This window comes from Amborella trichopoda, chromosome 1 (assembly GCF_054954075.1).
Source record: "Amborella trichopoda isolate Santa Cruz 75 chromosome 1, AtrichopodaSantaCruz75HAP2 v2.0, whole genome shotgun sequence".
Lineage (NCBI taxonomy): Eukaryota > Viridiplantae > Streptophyta > Magnoliopsida > Amborellales > Amborellaceae > Amborella > Amborella trichopoda.
The window spans coordinates 7,247,878-7,270,324 of NC_142336.1; the positions used below are offsets into that span (position 1 = coordinate 7,247,878).

Here is a 22,447-nt window from a genome sequence, read left to right on the forward strand (position 1 = left end):
ATGAAGCATAACATGAATATTTATTTTAGTTGACATCCTATTAGTAGCCTATATATGTATGGAACTATAAAGATTGTTTTATAAAGGTTGTTTTATCTCTTGTATAAGGAACTCACAATTACTTCGAGCTGTTAGATTTTGAAATTGGAAGGCTGATAGTGCTTAATTGATCAGGCTTAAATCTTAACTTGGAGCTTATGGATTTTGAAATTGGAAGGCTGAGAGGGCCCTGCTTAAATTTCAAAGAATTTTTGTCAAATTTTGTGACACACTTTAAGCTATCCGATTTGATATTTGATAGATAGGATAGCTTTGACCTCCTTATTCCAATGATAAATGGTCTTACTGTTATACAATCCCATGTTAGGGTGAGGTTTATATAAGGTGTATACAATCCCATGTTAGGGTGAGGTTTATAATGTTAGGGTGAGGTTTATATAAGGTGTATACAATCCCATGTTAGGGTGAGGTTTTATATAAACATATCGATCTGATTCAGAATTTGCCAATCCGGATTGGGTATCTGTTGGGCTGTTTCAGATCCAACTATAAAATGGGATCCAATGGTGTTAAGGTATTTTTATCATTTTCGTTAAAAATGAAGACATTAACATGGCCTCGTGTACCTCTATCAGCTACCTCTATCAGCTAGGATCCCAGCGTCACGTGCCCTTAGGGGCACTGCTTCATGCTTCATCATGCTTTTCAAGCACGCAATTGTGTGTGATATAACGAAGGTTGTTTCACCATGCTTTTACAAGCACGCAATTGTGTGAGGAAGGTTTTATTCATGTTGAATTTCTTTCATTTTTTCGATGTGGGATTTGAGCATGATACTTATTGTGATTAAAAGGTAATACAATATAGGCTTTTATTCACGTGAATAATACAAGTGGGCCCGTAGTGTAGTTGGTTATCACGTCCTTCTTACATACTGAAGGTCTTTAGTTTGAACTTGGCTGCACTTGTCTATAGTAAAATAAATGCATTTGAGTTACGATTATTTTAAGTTTAAATTAGTTATGTAAAGGTAATGCAATATAGGCTTGGAACATGATTGTTTTTTTTCTCTCTCTCATCTATGAATGCTTATTGTTAAATTTTTTTTTTTTTTTTTACTTATGAATAAATGGTCTAATTATATTTTTTATTTTTATAACATGGTGGTCTTTAACATAAATTTAGGAATAGTAATTTAAAGATAGGGTTCATACAATGAGGTTATTTGAAATCTCCCTCTATTGACAATCTCTTCTACTAAATTTATTTTAGAAACTTAAAATATTAGATTTTTGAAAAATTAAAGTGTTATTTTGAAATTGGTATACATTCTAATAATTTCTACATTGATAACCAAATCTTATATTTTATTTATTAATTTTATTTGTATTATAAATTATGTAATGTATTTTTTTTTCTTACAGTTGTCAATAATATATTTTAAATTAACTGATATTCTAAGATATTTTGGATTTGTTATTATTTATATAGTAAAATAATTATAAAATATAAATAACAATTTCAATTTCAGTATATAATTATAGTTATTTAGGTTGTAATAATTTAGGTTTTTTTTAGCGGATTGGGGTTTTTCGCTAATTCAAGATTTTTGCGGCCATTTTTTTTTATGGATATAATCCATTCTTTATTGTAGTTTATGTATGATAATATATTTTATCAATGATAATTCTATGATTTTTCTTTTGTGTGATGTAAATTTAATAGTTAACATAAGTTCGTACAGGGAAAGAGCATCTCAATTTTCGCATATTGATGGAAAAAAATGAAAGTTAATAATGCAATACCCTTATTTCTTATTGGATTATTGAAAAACAACATTTACAATAATTTTTAATAATTTTTTTATTGTTGAATCCGATCAATTCTTAATCTTTATCGTCGATTCACTGATCCGAATGGGTTTTTGGGGTGCCCGATTCGGTGCACCGATTTATTTTTTAGACCATTGGCTGCCACCTTACAAGGCACACCTCTAGTTTTTACCAAAAAGATATAGCTCCAATGTTGAAAATAGTAGCTTGAAAATTTATGTTCAACCCTAATATTGAAATTTAAAATATTAAAAACAATGTAATCAAGCAAATCCATAAATACTTCAAAATGTTGAAAATAATAGCTTGAAAATTCATGTTCAACTCTAATTATGAAATTTAAAATGTTAAAAATAGTGTAGATAAAGCAAGTCTATAAATACTTCAAAATCTTGAAAATAGATGGTCCAACAAACTTGTTACAATATGAGCCATTTTTGGATTTGAAATTCATTTTTTCCATTTATACTATATATGTCGAAGTTGAGATGATCAATTGGAAGGTTTTTCAACCTTGGAATACTTGTTTCTATTGTATTTTTGAGGTGCACCTTCCTTTTATATAAGGTTGTAACGTTACATAATTTTTCTCTTATGTACGCGTCAATGATTTAAAAATCGTCGATACGGATCAGAATCGCCTGTTGCAGATTGAAAATCGTTGAAGTTGATCCAATTCCCATTATATATTTAGAGCCGGCTGGGTCATTGCTTAAACCGGCTAACCTGTCCAGCTCTCTGAAGGAACTGGCCGATTCTTCCATTTTTGTCATATAAGAACTACCTATTCAGGGGGTGACTCGGCCGACCGGCCTCATACTCATTTTGACCATGTTTTTACATTTGCAAAATGCTCGTACGATAATTTATTAGAATTGGGTTCCCTCTTAAAATTCTAATTTTGAGATGGGTTTTGGACTTAATATTTTTGGAATATATACTCTAAAATAGAGATCATTATCATGTAAAGAAAGTAAATTTTAACAACTTGAGAAAATAAGTTTATGAAGAAATTTTTTAGACCATTGGTTTCACCCATTTGGATCCATCTTTAAGATAGATGTTTATGCTTTGGGGTAGTGTATGAACATATCCCACGAGGCATAAAATATAAAATAAATGTTTATCTAGGGTGTCATCCTTATAATGTATGAGTAAGGTCCACCTAAAAAACCCAGTAGAAAAAGTTGTTCCTATGTTGGAAAACGCTCAAATCGATCATCTCAACCTCGAGATTATAGACATTGAAAAATATGATATCTAGTCCTAAAAATAGTTAATCTTCTAACACATTATCTGGACTGTCGAAGATTTTCAAGTGTTTATAGATCTGCTTGATCGTTACCATTTCAAAAATTTTGATATAAATAATTGGGGGACAACAATATATTCTCATATCATCCCAAAGCTTTGCGGCACCGAAATTGCATTTTAGACATAGTTTTTAGGTGCACTTTACTTCAATAGTATAAGGTTGACATTACTTCCATAGTATAAAGTTGACATTAGGTGAAGAGAGAAGGAAAGGGGAGTATAGAGAGGCTAATAGTGAGTGCGCGAAGAGCCAGAGGGAAGGTAGAGAGAGAAAGGAGAGAGAGTATGAATGAGGGGAGAAAAAAAGAGAGTTACTCAAAAATATTTTTTTAAGTAAAAAGAGAAATAGAGGGAGGGTAGAGAGAAAAAGGCGAGAGAGAGACAATAAAGACGGAGATAAAGTACAAATGAGGAGAGATAGAAAGAGAGAGTTGAGAGTGAGAAGAAGAGAGAGTGGGAGGGTAGAGAGAAAGTAAAGAGGGAGAGAGTACAAATGAGGGGAGAGAGAAAGAGAACTTAAAAAATACTTTTTTATGAAAGAGGAAAAGGGATTTAAATTTCTTTTTTAGATTTAGATCAAAATTCAACGGTGATTTTTTGAGATATCAAACTACTAGACGTGGCATGTTCTTATAAGATTATTACTCACCAAAGATCCAACAATTAAAATTTGGTTTGTACATAATAAAACCCCAATTCTCATACAAAGAGATTTCAAAGAGCCAGGAATTTCTCTTAAAATTTCACATGTATGTAACGAAACCCACCGTGAAAAAGAAACCCTAAAGAAAGCATCAAACATGAGAAATTTTCAAACTTAGAGGTACCACTGCCTCTAGATGATACTAATGGTGATGAAAAAAAAAAGGATGAAGATAGATCATATTATGAGATATAGGAGTTCGACTTCCAAGGGGGCGGGCAACCAAGCGCCAACAACATGTAATGGGTGTTCTTTGGGAAAAGGGGGAGGGAGAGTATGAATGAGGGAAGAGAGAGAAGAGAGAGTTGAGAGACTTTTTTTGTTTTCCGCAATTCAGCGGGATGACAATCCTCTATTATTGTTTTTGAAATCGTTAGTGGTTTTTGAATGTCTTAGGTGAAAATAGAAGCTTAGATTTTAACTAGGGTACAATTAATTCTCCCACCGTCACCCAACCCTATTCTTGGTGAGAGTTAAGACTTGAGAGCAGGAAGAAGAGAGAGAGGGAGGACAGAGAGAGAGTTGAAAGCAAAAAAAGAGAGTGAGAGGGAGGATAGAGAGAGAAAGTAGAGAGAGTGTATGAATGAGGGGAGAAAAAAAGAGAAAAATAAAGTTTTTTAAGAAAAAGGGGGAGGGATTCAAATTCCATTTTGATATTTCAATCAAAATACAACGATGATCTTTTGGGGTCCTTTGCTACTAGGTGTGGCATATTCCTATAAAATCATTACACTTAAGGAGTATCAAATGATAACAAAACTATCTAAAAGTACGTGGGCTAATGGGCCACATTTTAGCCAAGTATCCTACATGAGGACTCTCAAGAGCCAGAAATACTAAAATTTGGAAAGAAAAAGATCGTTCTAAGGCCTAAATCTAAGTATCTCACTAATACGGAGATTTACATTAATTGAGATAATGTGTTTTCAAATTCTATTTTTTTTGTGAATTTTTATTATAATGAAAATAGAGTATATTTAAAATTGTAGTCAAACAAATAGCTTAAATGGTTTTTAAATATTGTTTCATTATATTACTATAAGGGAAATCTTTCTATATTTTCCCTACTGTAGATAAGTTATATACTTTTTCCCCCATCTAGTCGTCCAATTTAGATCAAATGAACTACTGACCGTTTGATCTAGATCTGATGCATCAAAGTATTTAATGTTTAATTTTGAGAAAATATCTCTTTATCCTTTATTTTTAACTTCCATATCTCATGAAACCCAAGAATTGAAAATATTACTTGTAAGCAAAAGGTCCCCATCTTTTCTATTTTACAACCCCCTGGACCCTTTTGACCATACATTTTTGACTCAAACAAACACTAAAATGACACTCTATTCAAACTCCATCTTTCTCTCTAAAACTCCATCCTCTAGCTTTGCTTCTCGATGAGTTTACCAACCAAGGGGTTTAGCTTGAGCTCGAACTCAAGCACACTTTCTCATGTGTGTGAGAGAGATGGAGTTTTAGAGAGAGAGATGGAGTTTGGATTTTAGAGAGAGATAGAGTTTTAGAGAGAGAGAGATGGAGTTTTGAGAGAAAGAGAAAGACGATGATGTGAGAGAGAAAGATGGAGTTTGGGTTTTAGAGAGAAATGGAGTTTTGAGAGAGAGACGATGATGTGAGAGAGCGAGAGATAAAGTCCTTTCATAAGTTGTTGAGGTCAATAATACATGGTCAAAAGGGTTTAAGGGGTTGGAAAAGATGAAGTCATTTTTCTTACCAGTAATATTTTCAATTTTTGGGTATGATATATATAAGTTAAAAATAGGGGATAATAAGATATTTTCCCTTTAATTTTTCTATAAATCATATGAATATGAAATTTGGTACGTATCATCATCTCAATGGGGCGCATCTAAAACAAATTTAAAAATTATTCTCGATAAAATAAGTCATTTTATTTTATTAGGAATATTTTCTTATATTTTTGCCAATGAGAGCTTAAGAGAGGAGTGGACACCTAGAATTTGGTATCAAAATATTTGTACAAAAAATAAAAAATAAAACAATGTAGAGGCATGACATTGTGATTTGATCCATCTTAGCCGTTCATTTAAATCGGGCGGTTGGATGGATAGCAAGAAGTGTGTAACTTCTATACAGTAGGGGAATACATAAAACTTTCCCTTACTATAAAACTTAATGAATTTCAAATTAGAAACTTACAAAAATTCAAATTGCATATAGAGTAATTAACCTTTTGAATTATAAATCACATTTTAATTTAATAAATTAAATCATTTTTAAAAAAATATGGTATTTATTGCCATATGCATACCTATAAAATATGACCATAAATTATATTCATAAGGATATGCATATGGCAAGTATAGTTATATATTAAAAGACACCTCTTTATAACAAGGCTTTCATGCACTAAAGGTATAAATAAAGATATGCAAGTCCTTACTCGTTATGTTATAATTTTTGCTTTTAAGCAAATAAATGCACCATTAGGCATTTCTGGCATTTGACTTGAGTAAGTAGATATAATTAATAGGGAAAATATCCTTGTACACAATCTTTTAAAGTTTTATTTACCAAGAGGCCCATAACATTAAGATCCTAGATTTTATTTCTTTGAATCTTCTAAACCACCTTTAGCATTTTTAACTCCATCTTTTTAGCCGAAACAAAAAACAAAAACGCCTCATTTTTTTCCATTCTAAACCCCACCATTCTCTCTCCCCCATGATTCCTCTAACCTCGTTTACCAAAACCTCCATCTCCTCTGTTTCCCCAAACCCTACTGATTTAATCCACAATTGAACAAATTAACACACATTATATTTGGAACCATACATTATGCATCTAATTCCTCACTTAAAAGATCTATTTGGAAGAATCTTTTCGGTCTGAGATTTTTTGGAGCCACTTAAGAATCATTAGATGATTATTTACCCAAAAAAAAAAAAAAGAATATCGGTTTTTTTTACACTAGATCTCACCTTCCAAAAATTGGAGTGTTTCTTTCTATAGAAGGTTCAGTTCAAGAGTGATATAGGTCTTGTTTGAAAATTAGGCTGACGTTGGGGTTTTACTTGAGGGAGTAAATGCACAATATGCTCCTGCTATGGTATAAATGTTTTTGGCAGTAACTCAAGTTTGTCCCACATCTAGAGTTGTCAATAGTTTGAGATAATATAAAAAGGCAACCATCGCACACTGCCAATGTCTCTTTGGAGACATCTGATAAAATTGGAACGATACAGAGAAGATTAGCATGGCCCCTGCGCAAGGATGACACGCACAAATCGAGAAATGGTCCAAATTTTTTTTAACAATTCATAAATATTGAGAAATGTTTTATGTTTTTATGTAAATTTCTATTTTGATCATTTCGCTTTCTATCTTTATAATTTTCCTAAGAAATTTGTTGAATTTCATCACATCGGTCCAGATTTGTTTCTAATTTTTTGTTTTAACAATTGTGTTGAGGTAAAACATTTCGCATTTTAACAGTTTATAAATCTTGAGATACGGTTGAAACCCTTTCTAATAAGTTTTATTTGCTTCCTGACTTTATGTTTCAATAAATTAACAAAGATTTTTTAAAAATATTTTAGAATAGAAAAGAATTGTGCTTTAACAATTTAATAGAGATTGAGATGTGGTCCAAACTTTTTTGTCAATTTTTGTTTTTATAGTTTATAAAGATGACAAGCACAAATTGAGAAATGGTTTAAAGTTGAAGTACTTTTAACATGTTTATAAAAATGAACTTAGTGTCCAAATTTTTCATGAATTTCCTTTTAAAATCAATCGATTGAGAAAAATAAAATAAAAGCAACATGTTGAGTTACATCTTTGAGTTAAATTTGAACGACTTTCAAAATTGGGATTTCATAAATGAGGCTACCTTTCATAAATTGGGAAAAAATTTATATAAGGTTGCAACCTTATATGTAGAACTACAGATGCACCTCAAAAATCCATCGGAAAAGGTAGTTTTAATGCTGAAAAACCCTTTGATTAATCTTCTCGATATCGAGATGTATGACCATGAAAAATAAAAAGATTTTAAGTCTCATAGATAGTGCATTTTACAACATATTATCTACACTATCTATTTTCAAGATTTTTCATATGTTTATAGATCTACTTGATTTTAACCATTTTTTACATTTTAAATTTTATAATTAGATATAAAAATAGATTTTGAGATAATCCTAAGAACATTTTACATCAAAATTATATACCATGATAAAATTTGAAGGTGCACCTTATCACTACAGCTACAGATGCAGCCGTATGCCAACCGCACCCTTCAATGAAAGGCTTTCATGCGCAACGGTAACAAAGTAAAATTACCGTTTGTTAATTATTTTTCCAAAAGACTTCCTACTCCCACGGGAGCATACTATCCCTCAGGAAAACATATGCCAGGGATACTTTTTAGATCTCAATTTTAAGGAATATAATCTTTACAACTTATAGACTAATTTTAATTTTTTTAAAAATCCCAAATAAGCTATTTATGTACTAGAAAAAACTAGTGCCTCGAGATTGAATCGAGACCGTCCATTTTTTGAAGAGCTAAATCTAAGTGTCACAAAACTCAAAATGGAAATAATCATCTAGTAATTCTTATATGGTTCTCAAATTTTAGAGTAAAAAATATATTTGTAAATAGGTGGTTTTGGCAAAGGAGTAGATGCACTGCGTGGGATCATTTTTTTTAACTACTCTATTCTTTTTATATACATTTTTATAGTTAATCAACAAATATATAACAATTATTTTATAATTAAGTGTTTTATAAAGTAATTATTTTATACATTATTTTATTTCTTTACTATATCCATGTTCATATGGTACTACGGAACTTAGAGGTGAACAACAAATTTAGATAAAACAAACCATGCACCCATGTTTAAATATCCACTCAATTGTCTTTCCCATATGCAAAATCAAAATTCTCACATGAACGCTCATGTATTTTACTTTTTTTATTGGATTTTCATGAAGTGTAGGGATTTTGTGCAACGTCCATAAGTAGAATTTATTTATGGTTAAATATTGTATTTGTATTCTTTTTTTTTTTGGGTGCGTCGGGGGGAGAGAGCCCTTACCCTGATAGGAATTGAGCTTAGGACATAGTGTTGCAAATCATCAAGTACTAACCAATCACGCCCGGGTTCTTTCCCTAATAGTGTGCTTGTATTCAAGTTATATCAAAGAGATAACCAATATTAGTCGAATGCTGTTTAGTTGGATTCTTTCCAACATAGAGATTTTTCTCATAGAAGATATGTACCATTTGGTAGCATACTATACACTTGCCCTCCATTTGAGTGCATAGTATACACTTACTCCTTGAGGCAAGAGAGACTTAAGAGGATTTTTTTTTTTTTCTGTTGAGTGCAGAATTAAGAGGATTTTTTCAACCAAAAGCATGAGATCCACTTTAACCACATGATTGTTTGCAAAAAAGAAAAAAATATAAAAAAACGATGATCTAATCCAACCATTCAAAAATTGAATGATACCTATTTCATCTTAGGATCTGATTTTTTTTTTTTTGAGGCACATATAGAGTTCGAATTATATTTTGTTCCTTTCTAGAATTGGTCACGTAGTTGAGGAGGGATCAAGATTTGGGGTTCTCTAGGATTAGGAGTGAATGAGCCATATGTTTCCTATGAGTAATCTTTTGGCTTATTTTTGTCAAGCGAAAATATAAAGAGAACTTCATTGTGAGCAAGGGGCTACTTTGAAGCCTTTAGGATACCATAGCGGCCACACCTAGTTGATTCCATTGATTTTCCGTTTTTATTATTGGAATTGTATCTGATTACATTTTTTTAGTAATAATGACTTTGACATCTATGTACAAATGATAAATGGTCTCTTTGTAGATAATCTTATATATATATATGGGAAATGATCTTGTATGCTCATGGGCTGACAGCTATAGTGTCAGCCTCAATTTGAGCCGATATGACAGTTACGACTTTATTTCGTATTTGAATTTTCATTTTCTTTATACAGATCCAAATCACTTAAAATTTTAGACATACATTCTACTCTTCAAGGCGCACCTAATAAAAATATAAAAATAATAATTCTTATAGTATAAATTGATCAAAGAGTAATGATACTATGAGACCCTCTCACACCCATGTGAGTAGGATCTCAAATGATTACCATTAAATTTTGACACAGATCTCTAGAAAATCCATTCACCCAATCTCACAAGTATGTCATAACTTTTCTAGAGATCTATGTCAAAATTTAATGGTGATCCTTTGAGGTCCTACTCACATGGGTGTGGGAGGGTCTCATTGTGTCATTTCTCTTGATTAAAATACCCTTGAAAAGTTTTAGGGGTATTATGATCAATTTATATTTTACGAATTATTTTTTTATATTTTTATTAGATTATATTATTTTTAATAATAGACACTCAAAATTTTAAGTGATTTGAATTTGTATAAAAAAAAATGAAAATTCAAATACAAAATAAGGTCGTGAGAAAAAAAAAACAACCTCTTCTAGTGAAAACTTATGATAGAGTACCTCAAATTTTGATTTGGCGGGTATTAAAAAAAAAAAAAAGTATCCGACCACTACATCTTGGTGAGAGATATATATGATGGAGCACTAACTAATGTAAGAACAACTAGTGGGGAGACAAGTGAGTTTTCAATGAAAATAGGTCTACATCAAGGGTCAACATTGAGCCCGTACATCTTTATCTTAATTATGGACGGCTAAACTAGGCACCTAGACCCATAACGGTGTCCACACAAAGTTAGAACTTTGGAAGGATACCCTAGAATTCAAAGGTTTTAAAATTAGCTGAACAAAGACAAAGTATATAGAATGATATACTAATAATTGGAGTAGAGATGACGAAGTAGTTAAGATTGACGGCCAGGAAATTTAATAAAGACCGCACTTTCGATATCTTGGGTCGACAATCCAGGATAATGGAGAGATTGAGGAAGATGTTGTATACAAAATTAGAGGTTGGTAGGTGAAGTGGAGATGTGCAACTCGAATTTTATGTGAATGGCGTATATCAATGAAGCTGAAGGGCGAGTTCTATAGGACAGCTGTGAGACCAGCTTTGCTCTATAGAGCAGAATATTGAGCGGACAAAAAACAATATACTCATAGAATGAGTGTAGTGGAGATGATGATGTTGAGATAGATGAGTGACAAGACAAGCAGGGATAAAATTTGAAATGAATCCATTCAGGAGAATTTAGATGTGGAACCAACAGGCAATAAGATGAGAGATAGTAGACTTAAATGGGCTAGACATGTATAGTGCCAAAGAAGTACAACACCGGTTAGGAGGTACGGGTTAGTTCAAGAGAAATGATTGAAAAGGACAAGGAGTAGGCTGAAAAGTACGTGGCTAAAAATAGTCCGAAAAGATATGAGGACATATGATTTCATTGAGGATATGACTTTTAATACTGCAGAATGGCAAACCAAAACTCATGTGAAAATTTTGAGAGAAGTATAAAGTGGAAATTTTGCCAAACTTTTTAAAAAGGATTTAGATCTCCAAAACCCAAGAATTGAGTGTTCCGTGTGGACTCACAAAACCCAAGAAAAGCAAAACAAAGGAAAAAAATAAGTTGAAAATAAGAAAGAACATAAAAGAAGTAGTAGAAATTATTAAAGTCCTAAAAAGGTGAAAAAACTCGATATAAGATGGTCATTGAAAAGTTTGATTTAGAACTTGAATATTTCTTATTTTTTTTAATGAAAGGAAAAAATTGTGAAAGTTCTCATATCACCTTGAAAGCTATCTATTTCTATTTTTTTTTTTAATAAAAGGAAAAAATTGTGAAAGTTCTCATATCACCTTGAATGCAATCAAAATTGTCCAAAAAATTATTTCAATATCCAATTATAAATTTTGAAGCTTTAAAATTAAAGTAGATCTAGCAAATCCATGAACACATAAAAATCTTGAAAATTGACGGTCTAGAAAATGCATTACGAGATGTACTATATCTAAGACTTGAAATCCATTTTCTCTCATGTCCAATCATATTGAGGTTGCGATGATTGATTTGAAGATTTTAAGCATCGAAAACAACCTCTTCTAATAAATTTTTAGGTCAACCACTTTTTTCTAGTGAATTTTGAGTTACATTTGAATTTGATTGTTCAGGGTAGACACAATTTTGGGAGTGTAGAGTGAAAAGTGCGTTTGAATTTGATTGTTTAGGGTAGACACAATTTTGGGGGTGTAGAGTGAAATTTGCCAAAAATAATAATTTTTTGAAATTTGAGTTGCGTTTGAATAGAGTGAAATTTGCCAAAAATGATAATTTTCTAGTGTATTTTGAATTTGATTGCCCAAAATGATAATTTAGGGTAGACACAATTTTGGGAGTGTAGAGTGAGTGAAATTTGTCAAAAATCATATTTGCCAAAAATGATAATTTTCTAGTGTATTTTGAATTTGATTGCCAAAAAAGATACTTTAGGGTAGACACAATTTTGGGAGTGTAGAGTGAGTGAAATTTGTCAAAAATCATATTTGCCAAAAATGATAATTTTCTAGTGTATTTTGTATTTGATTGCCAAAAAAGATAATTTAGGGTAGACACAATTTTGGGAGTGTAGAGTGAGTGAAATTTGTCAAAAATAAAAGTGTAGAGTGAGTGAAATTTGTCAAAAAAAAAAAAAAAATTTGGACCATTTCTCGATTTGTGCGTGTCATCCTTGCGCAGGGGCCATGCTAATCTTCTCTGTATCGTTCCAATTTTATCAGATGTCCCCGAAGGGACAAGCATCAAAGCCAAGGGCTTATTTTTTGTAGAATAGAAGAGTACTAGAAACCTTAGATGTGGGACTCAATCACATATTACTGCAAATAATAGGCGATGCCACAGGGGGGGCGAAAGAGAGAGCTTTTTCCACATGAGTGACAGTGTTGGGTTTAGAGAGAGAGCTTTTCACGCTTCTGCACAGAATTCCAGAAACCAAGAGAAAAACAAAGATAATTAACCGGAAAACTCAGAAAACCAGAGAAAAACTGCTATAATTAACCGGAAAACTCAGAAAACCACTAAAATAGCCTAAAATCTCGATCGATTTGATATCCATCTTTAGGGTTTCAACCTTGCGAACAGTCACAGTGAGGATACCGTTCTCCATTACTGCCTTCACTTCATCGGCATTTGCATTTTCAGGGAGTCTGAATTGCCTCATGAACTTGGCATGGCTTCTCTCTACCCTATGCCGGTCCTTCTCTTCCACCTCTTTCTTCTTCTCTCTCTGCTTATCACACTCTGTCATCTTCTAATCGAGCTTCACCTTCTCCTCCTTGAGACCGGGGAGATCGGCCTTGAACGCATGGGCATTATCAGTCTCTTTCCTAGCGAATCTCGCATTCAAAAAAGCAGAGGTTGTAGTGGTGTTTCTGTTGAGAGAAGAAGCCATGGAACGGGTGCCAAAGGTCAAGAGAGAAGGGGTCGAACACATTGCTTCTTTGACCGAAAATGCTTGTGCTTGGATTCGGAGACATTTTTTTACTGGTTTTTGATGAAGAGATGGCAACCAAATATGAGAGCGAAGAATTTTGCAGATGAGAGCGTTGATTCTCGAATGAACAGTGCTCACTGTTCGGTGGATTTGATGAGTTAGAAAGGGAGGTGAAATGTATTTATATGGGGTGTTGAGTGAGAGAGAAAACAGAACGGTGTCACAGGTTCAGGATAAAACCAAGTCTTTTCTAGAGAGAGAAACAGTTTCTCGCTCCTTCTTTAAAACGCGAAATTTTTCCATATCGAAATAATGGTAATATGACTCTAAAATCAGGCTTTGGGATTCAAATGTTCATATAAAAAATTTTCAATCTATTTTGTGTACCGTTTTTTTTACGGTTATTTAAAAATCTGCCATTTTATCGATCTAATCTTCAATATCAAATTATTTCTATTATTGTCGGATTCGCTTTTGGAGTCTTCTTTAGTTTGGTGAGAAAAATGAAGCAATTCGGTGCTTCGGCCGATTCGGGGAAACTTCAGGTTTTTTTTTTTAATTTTAATATAAATAAATTAGATATTTATATATAATGTAAAATAATAGAAAAAATTTTAAATAAAAAATATTTTAAAAATTAAAAAAATACTTTAAAATAGATATTTATCTTCTGACCGAAGCCTACCGAAGCTTCGGTCGAATCAAACTTGAAGCAGACCGAAGCAAGCCGAAGCTGTAGCACCACACTTTTCTTCACTTCAATTCATGCTTAAAATTTCGCCCAAAACAAAGTGAATTTGATTACATTGATTATTTCTACAGGATTTTGGTGTGTTTGAAAGATAATCGAAACCTTTATATAATGGGTTACGGATGCCTCCATAGGTGTAGAGGTACGGTGCTGTTCAAATTTTATCAAGGTATATAATTTTGATATAAAATGTTATTAGGATTATCTCAAAATCTATTTTTTTATCCAATTATAAAACTTTAAATTTAAAAAATGGTCAAAGTCAAGTAGATCTATAAACATATGAAAATCTTGAAAATGGACGGTGTAAATAATATGTTGTAAAATGCACTATTTATGAGACTTAAAATATATTTATTTTTCATAGTCATACATCTTGATGTCGAGATGATCAATTAAAGGGTTTTTCTACATTAAAACTACATTTTTCAATGGATTTTTTAAAGGCATCCGTAGTTCTATATTATAAGGTAGCATCCTTATAAAAACTTTTTCCTTATATAATATAATATAATATGTGTATTGATTTGTTGGATTGTATGTATCTCTAGCAGGGTCCTTCACCTACTTTGCCATTGTAGAGGCTTAACCTATGTTGCTGAAGTAAACAATGGCCGCTCCATTTTCGACGCCTGTTGCACAGTAAGGGAAGAAAACCCCTTCTTTTGATGGATTTTGGTGGTGCGTAAAATTCTTGGAGTCACCTTTACAAGACCCCATAATTATGATAAACACTACAAACAATATGTTCAAGCCGGTTCTTGCCATGTTGAGAATCAAGCTCTTTTTAGTAAAGACTGTTAAGAGAAAGTCTAGAATCACCATTTATGAAAAATTTCATTGGTTTTAACTCCAATTAGAGAGATGGAAATGCGTTAAGATGAACTAGAGAGATTCTATCGTCAGAGATATTCAAAATTATGAAAAGTTTCATGGGTTCAAGAGATGTTAATGCGTTATAGAGAGGAATTAGAGGCAGAATTTGTAGTGAAAGACGAATTCAACAACAATGGAACAATCCGCTTCTCAATTAATGCGACAATGACACACTAGCTCAAGACTCACAAGCAAATAAAAATAAGAAGAAGAACCAAGATGAAGTGGAAGAAAAACTTCATTAAAGAAAAACATGGGGTACACAAAAGCATTACAATCTCAAGACACAAGACTAACCGTAACACATGTGACCTCGGGGTACACAAAGGCATTACAATCTTGACACCCAATATTGACCTTAAACGTGTATCTTAATTTTCTCACCACGCACCTCTTTTTAAATAGAGGTTTTTATAACCATATTTCCTACAATAACTATCCAATTGTAACCGTACCTACTAACTACTTAGTAGTTTTACAACTTCCTACTATACAAACTTACAAGTGCAACCTTACTACATCACTCGTGATAAATAATATAAAAACTAATATACTTCTAGAAAACACACTTTAACAATTTTAACACTTCATCTTAAAGTGATTTTCAAGAAATGAGACCATGCATATGCAATTATCTCCATCATTTCTCGAAATTGAAAATCCGGTCATTTAGCAAGTCACCAAAGAGATTCTCAAATTCCACTAAGTAGGCCTGTATAGCCCACCCTTGAATAGAGGTAGCATTGGGAATGTACTCCATCTTTAACCCACAAATGATAAGTCACTTCATTTGTGTCTCCAAATAGGTTCTTATGCATTAATAGTTTTAGCCTTGAGTTGAATTCCCAACTCAACATTAAAACCATTAGACCTTCTGCTGAATCCATCTTCAAAAAGACAATTGATCTTATTCACCAAAGGAGTCGAGACAACATTACCATCACCCTTGTGCCTTTGATACCATGTAGAGAAAGACGGATTCCACAACACCGGAGCAATCTGCTTCTCAATTAGTGTGACAATACCACACTAACCCAAGACCCACAAGCAAATAGAAAGAAGAAAATGAATCAAGATGAAGTAGAAAAAAAACTTTAAAGAAAAACATGGGGTATACAAAGACATTACAATCTCAACACACAAGATTAACCTTAACACATGTGACCCTGAGGCATACAAAGGCATTACAATCCGGACACCAAAGATTAACCTTAAACATATGTCCCAATTTTCTCACCGCACATCTCTTTAAATAGAGGTTTTTATAACCATATTTCCTACAATAACTACTCACTTGTAACAATAACTACGAACCACCTAGTAGTTTAACAACTTCTTACTACACAAACTTACAAGTGCAAACTTACTATATCATGATAAAATAACATAAAAACTAATATACTTTCTAAAAAATACACTTTAATAATTTTAATAGAATTCTCAAGGGCTTACGCTTAAATAAGAGATATTGATTAGAGACAAATGAAAGAGATGTTTTTTTTTTTGATAAATATTCTTAGCTTTTATTAATGACTAAGAAAAAGAAATTACATTAGAAGAGATAACAAGAGAAGGCAGGGAAACACCCCATTTAGGCAAGGAATCAGCTAAAGAATTAGCTTCACAATAAGCATGGGAGAAGGAGACTGTCAAAGGTTCCATCAAATCCATGTCCTGCAACCATAACGAAGCTCCTAAGGAACTTCTGCTCCATTTTGCACTATCTAATGACATTCAAATAGTCCCCTTCAATCGAGCAATTTCTACCAAGATTCCTATCAACCATAACTTTCACCCCACTTAGTAGAGCACTCAATACATCAAAATTTACAGTTTTAACCCCTATCGGACATGCATAAGAAAAGAGAATGTTACCCAAACAGTCTCTCAATACACCACCAATCCCAGCGACACCCGGGTTACCTAAGGAACTACCATCAAAGTTAAGCTTCAAGCTTCCTTTAGAAGGTGGAGTCTAAAAACTTTGTGGTCTACTTCTAATACACCCAAGAAGAAAATGACTATTGAGATTAGCCATAATATCAACTTTGGAGATACCCCGTTCCTCTTTTGTCACAACAACCAGGACCAAATCGATTGTTTGATAGTAATAATCTGAGGACATGACCATCTCCAAAAATAATAAAAGAGGAGATTGTAACACGATTTAACCGAGAACACCCCATCACTCTCGATCTCCCAAATAATTTCATCCTCTGTATTCACTGAGATATAAACTCTATCCAGTAGCTTCAACAAAGCACACCATTGGGATAAATGGACATTGCTCTCAAACGACCATATGCCAGAAAAATGTTCCATGACGTAAGATGACCCCTTCTTTTTAAAGCTTCACTAACTTTTAGATTAGGTCGGGTTACTATCCCATATAAGTTTGAAAAAACCGATTTCAATAGGTAATCTCCCAACTATTTATGGTGCCAAAAAGAGACTTGTGTACCACAGTCTACATTCCATCTATAGTAGCCCCACAACATTGGTCTACAATTGTAATTAGCCTTCCATACCTGAGATACCTCTTTAACTCGTCCACTTCCAAGCCAAACATTAAATCTATCAATCCCATACTTAGCCAAAAGAACTTTGAACCAAATGTGATTTTTTAAATGCAAACTATGCCACCACTATCTGCACATAAGCACCTGGTTAACCATTGTATTCCTTCTTATGACCAAACCACCTTCTTTCTTCGGGTTACAAACTCTATCCCATCTTAACAAATGATGTTTTCTTTTATCAATACTGGAACCCCAAAGAAAATCCCGCATCATTTTTTCTAATTTTTTTGCAACAGAAGCAGGCATATTAATCAATGACATTTGATATACTAAGAGAATAGCTAAGCATGATCTCAATAAAGTTATCCTCCCACCCAACGACAAATACTTGTGCTTCCAAAGATCTAATTTTACTTGGACTCTTTCAAGAACAATATTCCAAACTGCAATAGAAAGTCTCAAATCAAAAATGGGAAGACCAAGATAAGTAAGAGGGAACAAACCTATCTTATAACCCATCAAATTTGCGAACTCCATTATCACTTCCTTAGAGAAACCAACCATGGAAGACTTATGAAAATTAACTTTAAGGCCAATAGTAACTTCACAAATTTCCAAGAATCTTGCGATATTTGACACTTGGAAGGCCTCCGCATAAAGAAAATTAAAGTGTCATCAGCATATTATAAATGGGAGATAAGAATACTAGAGTTAAGAATCTGAAACCCTGCAAAATGACCCAAACGTTTCACCCTACTTAACATCAAACTGAAACATTCAGCATGAATTTTAAATAAAACCAGAGAGAGATGGTCCCCTTGACGTAATCCTCTAGAGCCATTGAAGAAGCCAATGGGACTACCCTTAAATAAAATCGAGAAATGCGTAGAGGAGAGACACCTAAAAGTCCAACTCCTCCATTTTTCACCAAAACCCATTGACCTTAGAATTTCAAGGAGAACACCTCATTCCACATGGTCATAGGCTTTCTCCATATCCAACTTAAGAAGAATACCCAGCTTCTTACTTAAAACTCTCGAATGAATACATTTTCAGGTAACAAGTACACTGTCCGTAATTTGGCGATCCTGGATAAAGGCTGACTGAGTACTAGAGAAGAGAAAAGGGAAGACAACTTTCAGCCTTTCTGTCAAAACTTTTGCAATAATCTTATATAGACTGGTCAATAAGCTAATCGGTCTGATATTTGAGAGGCTAGATGTCACACATCAAGATTTCTAACATTCTCGAGGTGCGACAGACTATTCTTATACTAAAAAAAATTCAAATTCCTATTAATATATCTTGTAACAAAACAAATTTTTCTATTAATTAAAATTTGTACAAAGTTTGCTCACAACTGGTATTCACATGAAGTCTATGTATACATCTGTTGATAGAACAAAAACTTACAGTGGTGAAGTTAAACAAAATTTACAAAGGAGAATTTAGTTATGACATAACTACATCTTCTTCACAAACTGGTCCTGATGTGCATTTAACTAAGAGACTGCAATTACCCTGAAAAATATTCACCATAGTTTGGTGAGTTTGGCTACTCAGTAAGTGATCATCATGGTCGTAAAAATAATCATGGTTGGAAGATATAATTATTTTTTGAAGAATGTATGTTAAAACAAAACAACCTGAGGAAGAATTTCGAGCAAAAGCATTTATAGATATCAATTGCACTTTCACAAATCCACTGTTAAACATAATACAAATGATGGAAATGCATATAAACATTTTAACAGAAATGCATAATTTAAAAGATTTCACCAAATACCCTACTGGCGTCCCAAGTAGGTCACCTATATACCCCACCAGTGTCCTAATGGGTCCAAACATACCTCACTGGCGTACCGGATGAGTCCAAATAACCCCTACCTGGCGTACCTCACTGGCGTACCAGATGAGTCCAAATAACCCCTACCGGATAGGTCTAAACAATCCCTGCAGGTCCAAACATACCTCACTTCCAATGAAATATCTGTAAGTAGCCAGTCAAACATTTTGGGCAATAATTTATGAAAGGTAACAGTTCTGAAGGATATTATAGAAATCTAACATGATAACAATCCAGTATCAATTAAAGAACCCTTATGGAAATCCAAAATTAAATACAGAATTATCACAATTTATGGAATTGTCAATTCGTAAATGATCATTTCATAGGCAATACTACAATCAGTGCAGAAATATCAGTTTTTCAAATAATGAGAAAGTCATTTGCACATGAATTTTACGATTTCTAAATATTCAAAATAGTAGAAGGAAAATCTCACAATTTTACTAAAAGCGGAAATATCACATTTATTTTTAATAATTTACAGTATTCAAAATTCCTAAGAATAGATAAAATATCATAGTTTTACTAAAAAAATGGATTATTCTTCAAGACAATGAAGTCACTTACTCGTAACTTTACAGTCAGAGTCGAAGTAACAAGACTCAAGAAATGGGGCGTGACAGAGAGGAGATAAAGTAAAAGCCCCAATGTGCAAACATTGTGGATTAACCTAGATGATTGAGAAGCAGCCATTCCTCGGCCATTGACATTAAGCGATATGAATTAGTAAAAAAAAACTTACAAAAAGCCTGACGAAAGGAGACTAAGAGAGAGAGACATAGAGAGTGTTGTTGTTCATAAGGCCTGTAGCTTACATATGACTTAAAAAGAGAAAACACAACTCAAGGTATGAGAGAGAGAGAAGTTTCAAATAAAAAAAAAGAACACTTGTAAGGTGTTTGAAAACCTAGATGAGAGGGATATAAAGCTGTCACGTTAAAAGTAAAGTAGGTAAGATATGAAGTTCAAGATGGTGAACGTAAGGTCCACCTAAATAAAGTTGAACCCTCAAGTGTTTTAACATGATGTAAGTGGGCTGCCACGCCACCCAACTTTACACAAAAATTCATACAAAAAATTGGTGGACCAAGGGTCCATACTAACAAAATGGTCAGGCACAAACTTAGAAAAAAGTTGTTAAAATCGTATAAGTGAAAATAATGGTCCCTATAATGCATAATGAACTATCGTTCTGAATCTTTATTTATTGTAAGTATTTTATTTTATTTTATTTGTTTATTTACTGTTTATATCTATCAACACTATTAATATTATGTTTTAATTCTACGAATTTTAGGTCGTCATACTAGAAATCATTGACTTCTTAGGAATATGAGCCAGGAAAGTGAAATTCACCCCTTTAAAAATATGCCTCCTAATCATAGAGCTTTTCACAAACTCCAATAATTCTCTTTTAACTACATTCCAAAATTTATGAAAAAAAAGCTAGAGGGAAACCATCAAGTCCTGGCGTCTTGTCTCTAGATAATGCAAACCCTGCCTTCTGTAAGTCCTCATTAGTAACCTCCCTTTCCAACTGATTTTTCATCTCCATTAACATAATTTTGAAAGGGACTCTATTCAAAGAAGTAACATTTATTTCTTTTGTGAAAGCCTTTTTGAAATGAGTAATCACTGTATCCTCTATTGCAACATCATTTTCGAAGTCAATACCAGAAATCGATAATCTAGAGAGGTCATTTTGTCTTCTTCTCGCACTGGCAATTGCATGAAAAAATTTTGTATTAAGATCTTCTTCTTGTAATCATTTAGATCTGGACCTTTGCCTCCAATAAATCTCCTCTGATCTATGCAACGCCTCCAACTCTTTACATTTTAAATGAAAGAGATGTTAAGAGGTTAGAGTGAGAAAGAGAAAGCTCAAGATTCTAAGGAAGTACCATTGTTTTAGATTGAGAAAGAGAATAATCACAATCCGTTTCACGGTTGTTTCAAATATTAATTAGAAAGAAGGTAATGAGTTTAACATGTAACAAATACAATATTTTTATTCTCCATTTTTTAGTAGCCACAATGCCGAACTCAAATAAGAGATTAAAAATGGGGGGAGAGGGCGGTTTGAAACAGAGAGAGGTTGAGGGAAACACAGGAGAGAGAGAGAGAGGTGTTTGAAGAATTACGGGAGGAGAGAGAAAGGTTTTAAAAAAAGAGAGAGAAGAGGGGGTTTAAAAATGAATAAAAAATGAGGTCCTTTTTTGTTTTGTTTGGGCAAAAAATAGGATCAAAAGGAGTAAAATTGGTTTAGGGGGGTTAGAAGATATAATACATAAGATCTTTATGTAACTAGATATATTTTGAAACCTCGGGTCTATTGATAAATGAAACTTATAAGAAGAGTGTATGAAGATATTGTCCCTAATTAATAAATACATAAATAAGGGTTATTCTAGAATATACTACACTAATAGTGAACCTAAAATTTAGTACTTTGTAATTATTTCATGTACTTTAAAAAGGGCATTTTGATTTTTGTTAAATCCTTTCAAAACTCAATTTTAAATTCAAAAAGATTCTTTTGACTTTATTTTATGTACTTTAGAAATGGCATTTTGATCTTTTTACAATCCCTCAAAAACTTAATTTCAAATTAAAAAAGGTTCCTTTGACTTTATTTCATCTACTTAAAAAAAGCCATTTCAATATTTTTAAAATATCTTTAAAACTCAATTTCAAATTTAAAAAGATTTTTTTGACTTTTTAAATAATTGTTAGACATTAAATGAAAATTAAATTTATAAAAATTCCCTTCTCAAAATTTATAAGTGAGTCATTACTAATATATTTTATTATATTTCTAAAGGCATTTAATATAAATTTTTTTGAAGTACAAAGTTATAGGTCCACCATTAATATAATGTATTATCGAATAACCCTAAATAACATGTATTACATAATTACATGTTCTTTGAGGGTGCGGATAATTATACTTTGAGTGTGCGGTTTGCATAATGTTGCAATCATAAACAATCAAAGTGAGGTGCATCTCCTGACTTTGTCACGAGATGCAATCTTAGCATCGAAAATTCTTAACGCGAGAATCTATTTTTATTTTTAATTATAAAATTTTATAACTTTCAAAGATAGTTCCAATCAAGCAAATCTATAAACACATAAAAG

General features: G+C 32.6%; 2 non-coding genes across 2 annotated transcripts; one reads left to right on the top strand and one right to left on the bottom strand.

Moving 5' to 3' along the window:
- The first annotated feature begins 7,034 nt into the window (after nt 1-7,034).
- LOC148783524 (U6 spliceosomal RNA) lies at nt 7,035-7,137 on the top strand. The gene has a single exon (XR_016047789.1). It is a non-coding gene; the product is annotated as a U6 spliceosomal RNA (small nuclear RNA).
- A 5,377-nt stretch (nt 7,138-12,514) lies between these two features.
- Nucleotides 12,515-12,617, bottom strand: LOC148783525 (U6 spliceosomal RNA). The gene has a single exon (XR_016047768.1). It is a non-coding gene; the product is annotated as a U6 spliceosomal RNA (small nuclear RNA).
- Between the last annotated feature and the right edge of the window lie 9,830 nt (nt 12,618-22,447).